The 13,443-nt window shown below is 37.6% G+C and overlaps 1 protein-coding gene across 1 annotated transcript in view; it reads right to left on the reverse strand.

Moving 5' to 3' along the window:
• UBE2R2 (ubiquitin-conjugating enzyme E2R 2) overlaps positions 1-13,443 on the reverse strand; it is a 96,979-nt gene that overhangs the window by 54,325 nt on the left and 29,211 nt on the right. The window lies entirely within an intron of this gene.

Below are 13,443 nucleotides of genomic sequence, written 5' to 3' on the forward strand. Positions count from 1 at the left end.
TCCCTGGGTCGGGAAGATACCCTGGAGAAGGAAATGGCAATCCACTCCAGTATTCTTGCCTGGAAAATCTGATGGATGGAGGAGCCTGGTGGGCTACAGTCCATGGGGTCACAAAGAGTCAGACACGACTGAGCGACTTAACTTTCACTTTCTTTAACTGCTATCATAAATCTAGGAGCATTTTTTTTTAACTATGTACATAATTATTCACAACAGACAAAATATCCCAATAACTCAAATATCCATCAACAGACTAATGGACAAAAGAAAATGTGGTATATACATACAACAGAATATTATTCATCCTTAAAAAAGAAGGAAATCCCACCATTTGTGACAACATGGATGGCACTGAACTAAGTGAAGTCAGTCAGTCACAGAAGGACAAATACTGCATGATTCTACTATATGAGGTATCTAAAACAGTCAAACCCCCAGAAGCAGAGAATAGAATGGTGGTTGCCAGGGAATCGGGGGGAGGGGAAATAGGGAAGTTGATGTTCAATGTGTATACAGTTACCACACACACACACACAAAAAAAACACCCACAACTATATATACACATCACTTTGATAAGAGTGGGGGGTAAAACCCCAAAACTATAGAAAATAGTGCTTTGCTGAGTGCTACCTGGGAGAAAAAGACTGCCTAATGGAAGCAGTGATGAAACAAGAGGATAGTGAGAGGTTTTATGTTTTCATTCTTAGTTCTCCCCTATTTATGCTTTGGGATAATGACCACCTGTCCCTTTCTCCAAATAAATCTACAGTTTAATCTCACTTTGCAAGTGTCTTCAGTGTAAAGTCAGGACAGTGCAAAAGCCTTGCTACTCTAAGGCACTGACAAAAATGCAAAGAAGGTGATTACCTTCCCCTCAGCATTCATCTTCCAAGCCTTTCTCCCATTCCTCCCCCAGATCCCCAGGAAAGATAGACTATAATCTAAGGCTTCCTTCCACTTTTCCCTGTAAGTCTCAAAGTAAAACCCTGCCCAATGTTGTTGTGTAGCAGCAAACAGGAATGACTAACACTGATTTTATGGTGCCTAGGGCTCATTCTTTCTCTAGAAATGTACACAGACTTGGACCTGGACTTTCATTATTTCCATTCCCCAAAATAGTTTTAATAGCTGAGAACTAACAAACACAGTAGCTAAAAACCTCAGAAAAAAGATGCTCATGAAACAAAACAATCACCTGAAAAATACATACAACTATAACAGACAGACAGAATCAGGCAACAATACTACTTCAATCCTTTATTTCCTTAAAAATATTACAATCGTCCACACAGTTTCCATCCCAGATTCCATCCCAGACGCCCTGAGGAAGGGAAGGGGCTTAGGGAGCCCTACCTTCTTGAGTACCATCAATAAAGTACTCTATACCCCCCCAAAATTATCATGCTTATTTTAAATTCTCGATCTATTTCAAAATCCAACAATTTGTTAACTATAAGATTAAAAAATACTGGAAAAAACAAAAGGATAGAATAATGTACTAAGAAAACACATGCTAAAAGTTGAGAAGCAATCTGATAAAATGCAATTTAAGACCAAAAAATGCCTTTAAAAGACTAAAAGTATATATGTTTATAGATTGGCCAAAACAAGAAAGCTGCATATTGTTAAGTGTTGGCAAAGATAAAAGAAACATTATGTACTGCTACTTAAGAGTGCAGATTCATTTTTTCCCTATTCTATTTGCTAGAGAAAAATCCTACACTCTTCAGTAAAGTTAAGTTGGCATCCCTTATAATCCAGCAATTCTGCTCCTTGTTCTATATTGCAAAGAAATTCTCAAAAAGGTAGGCAACAAGACCCATATTTGGATGTTCACTACAGCAGTATCGATCACAAAGTAAAAAGTCAATCTGGATGATTATCACTGAAAATGAACAGCCAAATTATGATGGACTCATACTATAATGGGGACGTCCCTGATGGTCCAGTGTCTAAGACTCTATGCTCCCGATGCAGGGAACCTGTTTGATCTCTGGTCAGAGAACTAGATCCCACATGCTGCAACTAAGAGTCCCACATGCCACAGCTAAGAACTGGCCCAGCCAGATAAATAAATATATATTTGGGCTTCTCAGATGGCTCACTGGTAAAGAATCTGCCTGCCAATGCAAGAAACACAAGTCCAATCCCTGGATCAGGAAGATCCCCTAGAGGAGGAAATGGCAACCCACTTCCGTATTCTTGCCTGGAAAAAGTTCATGTACAGAGGAGCCTGGTGGGCTGCAGTCCCTGGGGAACCAAAGAGTCTGACACAACTGAGAAGCATGAAGCTGAAGCATACTACAATGTTAACTGAGCAATTAGGTGTACACATAGCATGCAGCATGGATGGATCATTAAAACAAACTACTTAGGAGGGAAAAAATTAACATAAAGAATACATAAAGTACATATACATGAAGAAAACACATTTTATAGGAACAAGAACTTTAAGCAAAGTAGCACAGCTGCCAAATGAAAGTGGAGTTTGGAGATAAAAGGAAAGATATGGCAAGAGAAGTAAAATTTGCACAAACCAGTGACAACAATGGCTATAAACTAAGGATTGTGATTCATTCTCCATTAATCTGCATCGAAGATACAAAAAGAAAATTGTTTGTGGTGAATAATCAACAGAAATTTGAAAATAATTCAAGAGTGGCAATAATACATAATAGAATTCAAATAGAAAAGTCGAAGACACCATGACTTGCTTTGGAAGAGAGAATTCTTTTACATAGCCAGAACAAGTCCTGAGAGTAGGCCTTAAATAAATACTACTTGAAAGAATCTTTTGCAGTGCTGGAAAAGTTTCTACATAAATTACCTACTCACTTGCCTCATTTCATACATGTCAACTTATCACAAAGTATAGATATTAAAAGAGAAAATTAAAACCACTGATACTACAGTAAATATATTCACCTACCATTCACCTCTGCCCTAAAAAAGACAACAGTGAGGCCTGGAAGAGAAAACCAGGCCATCTGTCTCAGAAAGCAAGGAGGGAGAAAACAGTCTTCTCATTCTCAGTATTTGCCTGGCCCAGTCTTCTAAGATTTTGTCAAAGAACCTGGCAACAGCTATCCACACCTAAAACTGGGGCCGACACCAGAAGTCCTAGCCAGCCAAATTGTCTCTGTTTATATTTAGCTTGAAGTGGACAAATGCCACCAGGTGGCACCAAACTGCAGTCATGATCGGATCAGATCAGCATCAAGCAGCTGGATTTTTTTAACTCCAGGCCAGCTAGAGGCATCTCTCTTGGCTCAGCTAGTAAAGAATCCACATGCAATGTGGGAGACCTGGGTTTGATCCCTGGGTTGGGAAGATCCTCTGGAGAAGGGAAAGGTTACCCACTCCGGTATTCTGGCCTGGACAATTTCATGGACTGTATAGTCCATGGGGTCACAGAGTTGGACACAACTGAGCGACTTTCACAGGCCAGAGAGAAATAACACTAGGCTCATATCTTGTATGATGAAATTTTTGGAACTCCATCTATCTAACTATGGTGGAGTTCTACTCACTACCAACCAGATATTCGGATTCTGAATATTCTAGAATATGACCTTCTGGATTCACATCCCATTTTAATACTTTAATATGCTGCTATATACTAAAATAAAATTAAATAGTATCATTTATATCATTTTAATATGCATGCATATACATGCATATTTTATCTGAATGCATACCATTACCCACTGAATAAAACACAAAACTATGAATCCATACAGACATAAATATTAATAAATTCAAAGTTGAGTAGGAATTGAGACTGGTTCAAAATTGGGGAAGGAATAAATCAAGGCTGTATATTGTCACCCTGCTTATTATTTAACTTACATGAAAAGTACATCATGTGAAATGTCAGGCTGGATGAATCACAAGCTAGAATCAAGATTGGTGGGAAAAATATCAACAACATCACATATGCAGATGATACCACTCTAATGGCAGAAAGCGAAGAGGAACTAAAGAGCCTCTTGATGAGGGTGAAAGAGGAGAGTGAAAAAGCTGGCTTAAAACTCAACATTCTAAAAACTAAGATCATGATTTCTGGGGTCCCATTACTTCATGGAAAATAGGGGAAAAGTGGAAACAGTGGCAGATTTTATTTTCTTGGGTCCAAATTCACTGCAGACAGTGACTGCAACTATGAAATTAAAAGATGCTTGCTCCTTGGAAGAAAAGCTATGACCAACCTAGACAGCATAGTAAAAACCAGAGACACTCCTTTGTCGACAAAGGCCTGTATAGTCAAAGCTATGGTTTTTTCCAGTAGTCATGGATGGATGTGAGAGTTGGACCCTAAGAAGGGCTGAGTGCCAAAGAACTGATGCTTTTGAACTGTGTTGCTGGATAAGACTCTTGAGAGTTCCTTGGAAAGCAAGGAGATCAAACCCATCAATCCTAAAGGAAATCAACCCTGACTATTCATTCGAAGGACTGATGATGAAACTCTAATACTTGGGCCACCTGCTGTGAAGAGCCATCTCTTTGGAAAAGACCCGGATGGGAAAGATTGAGGGCAACAGCAGAATGGGGAGACAGAAGATGAGGGGGTTAATGACATCACTGACTCAATGACCATGAGTCTGAGCAAACCCCGGGAGATACAAGGAAGCCTGGTGTGTTCTAGGGTTGCAAAGAGTTGGACACGACTTAGCAACTGAATAACAACAGGAAGTCAGAATGTATGCACTTTCATAATAGCTTCCAACAAAATACTTATTAATTAAAAGGGGAAGGGTAAAACTTTATAGAACCCTTCTAAGTTACCAGATCTCTCGTAAGTAACCAAAGTGGACATCATCAGTAATGAGACAAATCAAAACCATGTGCCACCTTAAATAAACATGAGGAAATTTTCCTAACTCAAACTGAAGGATATTCTAGGATATTCTACAAATAGAATACTGTCAAACCTATAAAGGGCATGCAAGTCCAGAAAAGACTAAGGAATGATTACAGTCTGCAAGAGATTATAAGAGACGGGCAACTACTAAAAGCAACACATGATTATGAACTGGATCCTTCCGCTACAAAGAATAACATCAAGATAATTCACAAAATAGAATGGAGCTTGAGGATTAGATGCCAGTAATGTCCCAATCTTAATTTTGTTACTGTTGACAATTATGATTATGTAGAAGGATCCAGTCTATAGGAAATAAATTCTAAAATATTCCGAGGAATGGTGGGACATCAGAGATTGGCAACTTACTCTCAAATGGTTCAGAAAGAAAGCTGTAAGTCTGTAACTATTGAAAAAAAAATTTGTATCATTGAAAAAAAAAGTACCTACCAAAGGATATTCATAAAGTTGCTAGAATGGTTGCCCGAGGGAGAAAAATGGGAATGAGAATAAAAAGAAATGGATACATATAGACATATCAATCATCAAAAGAAAAGGTCTAGTATAGGCAAAATAATATAAAGAGCTTTGAATTGAGGAGTATGATTACTTCAATCCTAGGAACAGTAACAAAAAAAATGGTTTAAATAAATATGTGATTCAGTCTGGGGGTAGGGCTCACCTAATGTGTGGCTTTATGCTAGAAACAGCACAGGAAGTAACCTAAGACTCACTTTCTCTCCATTTCTAAAACAGCTGCAAGACATTACTTTTGAGTAGCGGGGGACTAGTAGTAAGGAACTAATGTTTCTTTATAAATTTTATAGCATGTTTGACTTTTAAACCTATATATGTGAGTTATTTTTATAAATGAGAAATTTTAAAAAAAAAGGAGCAAGCATCATATCAGTAATGAGAAGGTAGTAAAGAATCTAAATTAGGATTTGAAGGATCAAGAGTAAGCCAGAAGTCAGGAATCCAGATTAGGCAGGTCAGTTAAGTTGCCAGCCATCAGGACACAGGTTAAACTTGTTATTGCAAAGGGCATCTATACCATGAGTTCAGCAGCTCACGAATCCAGCTGATATCAGGGCACAGCCAACCTGATATCATGAGAAGAAAGTAAATACTGGTAACTTAGAAATGAAGTAACTAATGATGGCCTTGTTCCCAGTTTCCCCTTTAATGGTACTTATAGCTGGCCACTGCCACTTTCAACACCCAGAGAATCAGGGAATCCTTAACTCCCAGGGACAACTCTGACTTGATTACTATTTAAAGCCCTCAATCCTCAGACTCAGTTGAATCCTGAATGGTCTAGACTCCAACCTATTTCATTCAGCTCAAATGCCAAAGTATGCCAACTCTAATGCTGAAGTTCTTGTTCTAAAAGTATATTCAGTTTCTGTTATGGCCAGTATCTTACTAAAGGCTGTATCTGTCCAAACTCCAGTAGCAGGAATCTATCTGGTCCTCTAACCAAACAATTTCCTGGAAAACCTCTTTCTGAACATCCAAGTATCCTGCTTTGGGAGCCAGGGCAAAATTAAGGCAGACAGACTTGATAAGCTAAAGAACCAGGAATCTGTGTAACCCTAGACTCAAACTCTCTGCAAGCCTTAGTTTACACACACACACAGAGGCATACAACAGAATTCAACATCCATTCTTGACTATTTTTTTTAACAAGACAGATACTTCAATAGCATAGTAAAAAAAAAAAATGTATATATATACATGGAATCAAGATTGCCAGGAGAAATATTAATAACCTCCGATATGCAGATGACACCACCCTTATGGCAGAAAGCAAAGAAGATCTAAAGAGCCTCTTGAAAGTGAAAGAGGGGTGCGAAAAAGTTGGCTTAAAACTCAACATTCAAAAAACTAGATCATGGCATCCAGTCCCATCACTTTATGGCAAACAGATGGGGAAACAATGGCAACAGTGACAGACTGTTTTCTTGGGCTCCAACATCACTGCAGATGGTGACTGCAGCCATGAAATTAAAAGACACTTGCTCCTTGGAAGAAAAACTACAATAAACCTACACAGCATATTAAAAAGCAGAGACATCACTTTGCCAACTAAGTTCTGTCTAGTCAAAGCTATGGTTTTTCCAGCAGTCATGTATGGATGTGAGAGATGGACTATAAACAAAGCTGAGGGTCGAAGAATTGATGTTTTTGAACTGTGGTGTTGAAGAAGACTCTTTGAGAGTCCCTTGGACTGCAAGGAGATCCAACTAGTCAATCCTAAAGGAAGTCAGTCCTCAATATTCATTGGAAGGAGGGACGCTAAAGCTGAAACTCCAATACTCTGGCCACCTGATGCAAAGAACTGACTCATCTGAAAAGACCCTGATGCTGGGAAAGACTGAAGGCAAAAGAGGATGACAGAGGATGAGATGGTTGGATGGCATCACTGACTCGATGGACATGAGTTTGAGCAAGTTATGGGAGTTGGTGATGGACAGGGAAGCCTGGTGTGGGGCAGTCCACGGGGTTGCAAAGAGACGACTAAACGACTAACTGAACTGATACATACATACATACATACGTACGTACATAAAATGAGAGACAGAGAAACTGGCTCAGTAAAACTAACCTCATGGGGGTGCTGTAAGGAATAAAGACAGGAGCAGCAGCTCTCACTTCCTGACTGCTTACTATGTTCCAGGCACTGTTTCTACATTTTCTACATCTATTAACTCATTTAATTTTGTTTATTTATTGGCCACACCGTGCAACTTTGCAGGATCTTAGTTGCCCAACTAGGAATTCCACCTGGGGCCTCAAGACAGTGAAAGTATGGAGTCCTAATCACTGGACTGCCAGGGAATCCCCTTAACTCATTTAATTATTAAAACCACCTATGAGGTAGGTATTATTATCAAACCTCTATTAAAAAGAGGAAGATAAATAAAAAGAATTTTGGAAATTTCCATCAGGTCACATATCTAGTAACTAGTGGAGTGGAGATACTAATATATATTAATATATTATACTGTATATAATTTTTATTTGCACTTAGCACAGAGCAGGGCACATGTCAATCACTCAATAAACACTGCCTAGTATTAACTTTGTAATTCTCTGTTAAGATAATATACTCATCTCAGATTAGACTCATCTTGGCCTGAAAATTGCCCAGTCCATCAGATTGGACTATTTTTCTACATGTGTGAGGTTGGTTCAATTCCAGGCAGTCTTAGTTCAAACAAGTGGGCAAGTCTAGACCCTTCTCCACCTTCCTTATCTGGTTCTAAATAATAACCATCCACCACCAGGTTTATTTATTTATCAAATCATTTAATGATTAATAGAACTGGGAGTAAAAAATCAGATGATCATCCTCAAAGATCCTAAAAAAGGCATGCAACAAAATTCAACATTCTTGACTATTTTTTTTTTAAAACAAGATACTTCAATAGTATAGTAAAGCATATTATGTCTAACCCAAAACCCAACAATCTTTGCTAAGTGCTCACAAGCATTCTCAGCAAAAGTCAGAAAAAAGGATATTCTTTACTATTAAAAGTTTTTACATTATTCTGCATGTACCAGTCAATATAATTAAAATAGGAGAAATAAAAGTGCAAAAACCAGAAAACTATCAGGATTTTCAGTGATATGATTTACTTGGAAATCTATAAAGAATCAGCTAGAAGATTATTTCAATGGTAACAGAATCCAGTTAGGTGCTGGTACAAATTAACAGCAATAAATTAAACAGTACCCCCACATACATATATCTATTTAGAAAATAAAAGCAAGTACACCTATATTTGAAATAACAATAAAAATTAATTACTTAGCAATAAAACTGAAATGTGCAAAAATTAATAACTAAAGAAAAAGAATGAGGATACTCTTTAACAATATGGAAAGTATGCATTAAGTGAAAAAAAAGGGTGCTGCAAATTAACTGTGCAGAAAAAGGAATCTAGACACAGGCCTTACACCCTTCACAAAAATTAACTCAAAATGTATCACAGATCTAAAATAAAACATAAACCCACAAAACCCCTAGAATGTAACATAGGAAAACTTTCAAATGACCTTGGATTTGCTGATAACTTTTCAGATACAATGCCAAAAGCACAAAAGAATTGATCAGGTGGACTTTGTTAAAATTAAATACATCCTCTATGGAAGACACTACCAAGAAAATGAAAAGACAAGCCACAGAGTAGAGAAAATATTTGTGCAAGATACATCTGATAAAAGACTTATCAAAAATATACAAAAACCTCTTAAAGCTCACCAGTAAGAAAATAACCTTAATTTTAAAATGGGCAAAATATCTGAACAGACATCTCACTAAGAAACAGATATCTCACTAAGGAACATATACAGATGGCAAATAAGCATATGAAAATATTTTCAACATTACACATCATAGAAATTTCAAATTAAAACAATGAGATTTCACTACATATCTATTAGATAAAAAACAAGGACAAACACCAAATGCTGATGAGGATAAAGTGCAAACAGAACTCTTATTTATTGCTGGAGGGAATGCAAAATGATACAGCCACTCTGAAAGACAGTTGGCAGTCTCTTACAAAATTAAACATACTCTTCCCATATAATCCAGCAATTGTGTTCCTTGGTATTTAAAACCCAATCAGTTCAGAACTTATGTCCACATAAAAACCCATACATGAATATTTATATAACAACCTTATTCATAACTGCCAAAACTTGGAAGCAGCCAAGATGTCTTTCAATAGGTGATGGATGAGCAAATTTTGATACATCTAAGCAATGGAGTATTATCAAGTGATAAGTAGACACAAGATATCAAGACACTAAAAGACATGAACATTGGTTATCCATTTTAAATACAGCAGTGTGTACATGACATTCCCAAAGTCCCTAATTATCATCAAGGAGCTCAAACTAGTCAATCCTAAAGGAAACCAACCCTCAACATTCATTGGAAGGACTGATGCTGAAGCCCAAGCTCCAACACCCTGGCCATCTGATGTGAAGAGTCGATTCACTAGAAAAGACTCTGATGCTGGGAAAGATCAAGGGTAAGAGAAGGGGATGAAAGAGGATTAGATGATTGGATAGAATCACCGACTCAATGTACGTAAGTTTGAGCAAACTCTGGGAGATGGTGAAGGACAGGGAAGCCTAGTAATGATACAGTCCATGGGGTCACAAAGAACAGGACACAAATTAGCAACCGAACAATAAGCAGTAACAGTACTGATGGCTGACTGGTCAAAAGAAAATAAGGAAGAGAGTGTGTGTGTGTCTAAGTACACACAGTGGAATATAACTCAGCCATTTAAGAACAGGGGGAGGGGGGAATCCTGCCGCTTGGGACAGTATGGATGACCCTAAGACCATAATGCTAAGTGAAATAAGTTAGAGAAACACAAATACTGTATGATCTCACTTATATATGGAATCTAAAAGTCACAGAAACTAGAGCGTAGACTGGTGGTTGTCCCGGAGGTAGGATGGGAGAAATGAAGAGATGTGGTCAAAGGGTACGAACTTCCAGTTACAAGAGGAATACGAATGGGAACCTAATGTACAGCATAGTGATTACAGTTAAAAACAATGTATTGTAATACTCAAAAATTACTAAGTAAATGTTAAATGTTACCACAATATGGTAATTATGTGAGATGAAGGATGAGTTAAAAAACTTTATTATGATAATCAGTTTGCAATACATATATCAAAATTATCATACTTAAATTTACACAAGGTTACATGTCCATTACAACTCAATAATGCTAGAAAAAAGAAATTAAGGAAGTCAGAAGACAGTTGAATGACAACTTGGAAGTGCAGAAAGGAAAGACAATGAAAAAAAAAAGCCAATTTAGAAATCTACATCTAGCCAAAAAAACTTTCAAAAAATAGATGCTTTCAGGCAAACAAAATCTGAAAGAGGGTGCTGCACAGAAAGGTTCTGTAGACTGAAGGAAAATATCTTAGACAAAAGTACCACTGCAGGAAGGAATGAAAAATTAAAAACTGGCAAGGGAAATACATAAATACGAAAGAACATGTGTGACCCATGAAAAGATATATAAAATTCAGGAACTTCCCTGGTGGTCCAGTGGTTAAAAATCTGCCCTACAATGCAGGGGACAAGGGTCTGATCCCTGGTTGGGGAACTAAGATCCCACATGCTGCCGAGCAACCAAGACCTGAAACTAAGACCTGACACAGCCAAATAAATAAATAAACTATAGATATATATGAAATTCAAATCTCAGTATCTATAAGATAAAATTTTATTGGAACACAGTCATGTTTATTTATGACTTGTCTGTGGCTGGTTTAATGCTGTAATGGTAACATGAGTAGTTGCAACAGAGACTATGTGCAGTGCCCTTACTGCTTCGTACTGCTGCATCATGGTACACTAGAAACTGCAGTGATACAGATACAGCCAACAGCATTTTGATTGTCACAAATGCTGCTGCACCGACAATTTTATTTATGAGTACATAACCCATCATGTCAAAACAAGAAAAGTGCACTTCAAATGCCACACATTAAGGCACAGTGGAGTGTGTTTTGTCATCAAATTAAATGGCATAGCCTTGTCTTTACTATGCAATAACGATACACTATGCTGCTGCTGCTAAGTCGCTTCAGTCGTGTCTGACTCTGTGCGACCCCACAGACGGCAGCCCACCAGGCTCCGCTGTCCCTGGGAGTCTCCAGGCAAGAACACTGGAGTGGGTTGCCATTTCCTTCTCAAACGCATGAGAGTGAAAAGTGAAAGTGAAGTCGCTCAGTCATGCCTGACCCTCAGCGACCCCACGGACTGCAGCCTTCCAGGCTCCTCCATCCATGGGATTTTCCAGGCAAGAGTACAGGAGTGGGTTGCCATTGCCTTCTCCGACACTATGCTGAAGAATACAATATACATAGATGTTACTAGACAGCGCTCACCACAACCCCCAAACTGACAGGAAAGCTACAGTCAGAAAAATTAGAAAATTTATACTGTAGTGGAATTTTTTCATAAAACAAAAAATGCAACTGCAAATAAAGTAGGTGAGTGAGTGGCTCATTGGTCAGCCTAGCAAGAAAACCCATTTACTATTCATAAGTTAATTAAATTGTGCTTGATTACACAGAAAGTAGTCAAAGTGTTGGATTACACACTAGTCAAAGAAATGAATCCAGAGAAAATAAACTTGTTCAAGATTATTAGCTTTGGGACTTCCCTGGTGGTTCCACTGTCTAGGACCCGGTGCTCCCAATGTAGGGTGCAGGGATTCAATCCCTGGTCAGGAACTAGATCCTGCATGCCACAACTAAGACCTGGTATAGCCAAATAAATGAATACTAAAAAAAAAAAAAAAGACTGAGCTTTTTGGTGAGAATGGTCATTCAACCAAGTTGAGATTATTGGCAACAACATCAACAATCAACAAAGGGAATGTTCCTGGTGATCCAGTGGTTAAGCCTCCCCACTTCCAATGCAAGGGGTGCAGATTTGATCCCTGGTGCAAGTATGATCCCACATGCTGCTTGGTACGGCCAAAAAATTTTTTTTAATTAAAAAACAAGACAAATGGTTTTCACTGGGTTTCCTTGACTCTAGAGGAGACAAAGATGTTACTGATCACTGCCCAGTTGTTTGAGCAGTCAATACAGAGTTTGAAGCAACTACAGAATTAGCCTCTAAGAAGGTCTATGTGAAACCACAACAGGAAACAGTATTTTCAAACTTGAGAAAATACCAAGTCAGTATAACCTGAAGTAGAATCTGCTGAAGAATATTACAAGTGATGGTGGCAAAAAATATGTGTAGAACAGAAAAGGGCTTATTGGACAAATTAACAAAACCTGTGAAAATGTAAAATATGTAAGGTCTTGCAAGCTTATAGTTATTCATTAGCAGGTACTTTGTGGAAAATATTTGAATTAATCATGTTTTATTTACCGATAGTGCCAAAAGATATATATTTCATTTGCTTTCATGGATTTAGCCATCTTCTGTTCCAAAACAGAAGCCAAATATCCTGACTTGCCACTACAGAGCAGATCATGTTGATAATGTTTTATTTTCATCTTCTGAGCTCAGGTATGAGCACAAATTTTTTCTAAAGGAAAAGAGCTAGCCTCAATCATTATTACAAAATACTAAAATGGCTTTGGAACTTTTGCTTACAAACATGATAATATATCTTAATAAAATTATAAGGTAAAATACAGCTTATATGCAAAACTTACACAGTAGTAAAGCTTAAAATATTCTGATGACAACTAAAGCCGGTTGGAAACACCTGTAATGTTGAACGTTTTTAATGTTAAGTGAATAATGCTTTATTCACTTCCTAAACAGTCAAAGTTTAAAACAAGTGAGGTCACCATTCCCATAAAAATTTGCAACAGATACATTTTCTGAGCTCAAAGGATAGTTTCAGTAGTGTTTCTAAACTCTGAGCAAAGTATAAGAGAAATTTACATATTCTTAAATTCATTCAACTGTGCAATCTGAAGTGATTGGACCTTCAATTGAAGGTGAAACCCTTCGATTGAAAGTGATTAATCTGCATTGTAACAACATGCTAAAAGACAAATGTCA

This window comes from Bison bison, unplaced genomic scaffold (assembly GCF_000754665.1).
Source record: "Bison bison bison isolate TAMUID 2011002044 unplaced genomic scaffold, Bison_UMD1.0 scf7180017864141, whole genome shotgun sequence".
NCBI lineage: Eukaryota > Metazoa > Chordata > Mammalia > Artiodactyla > Bovidae > Bison > Bison bison.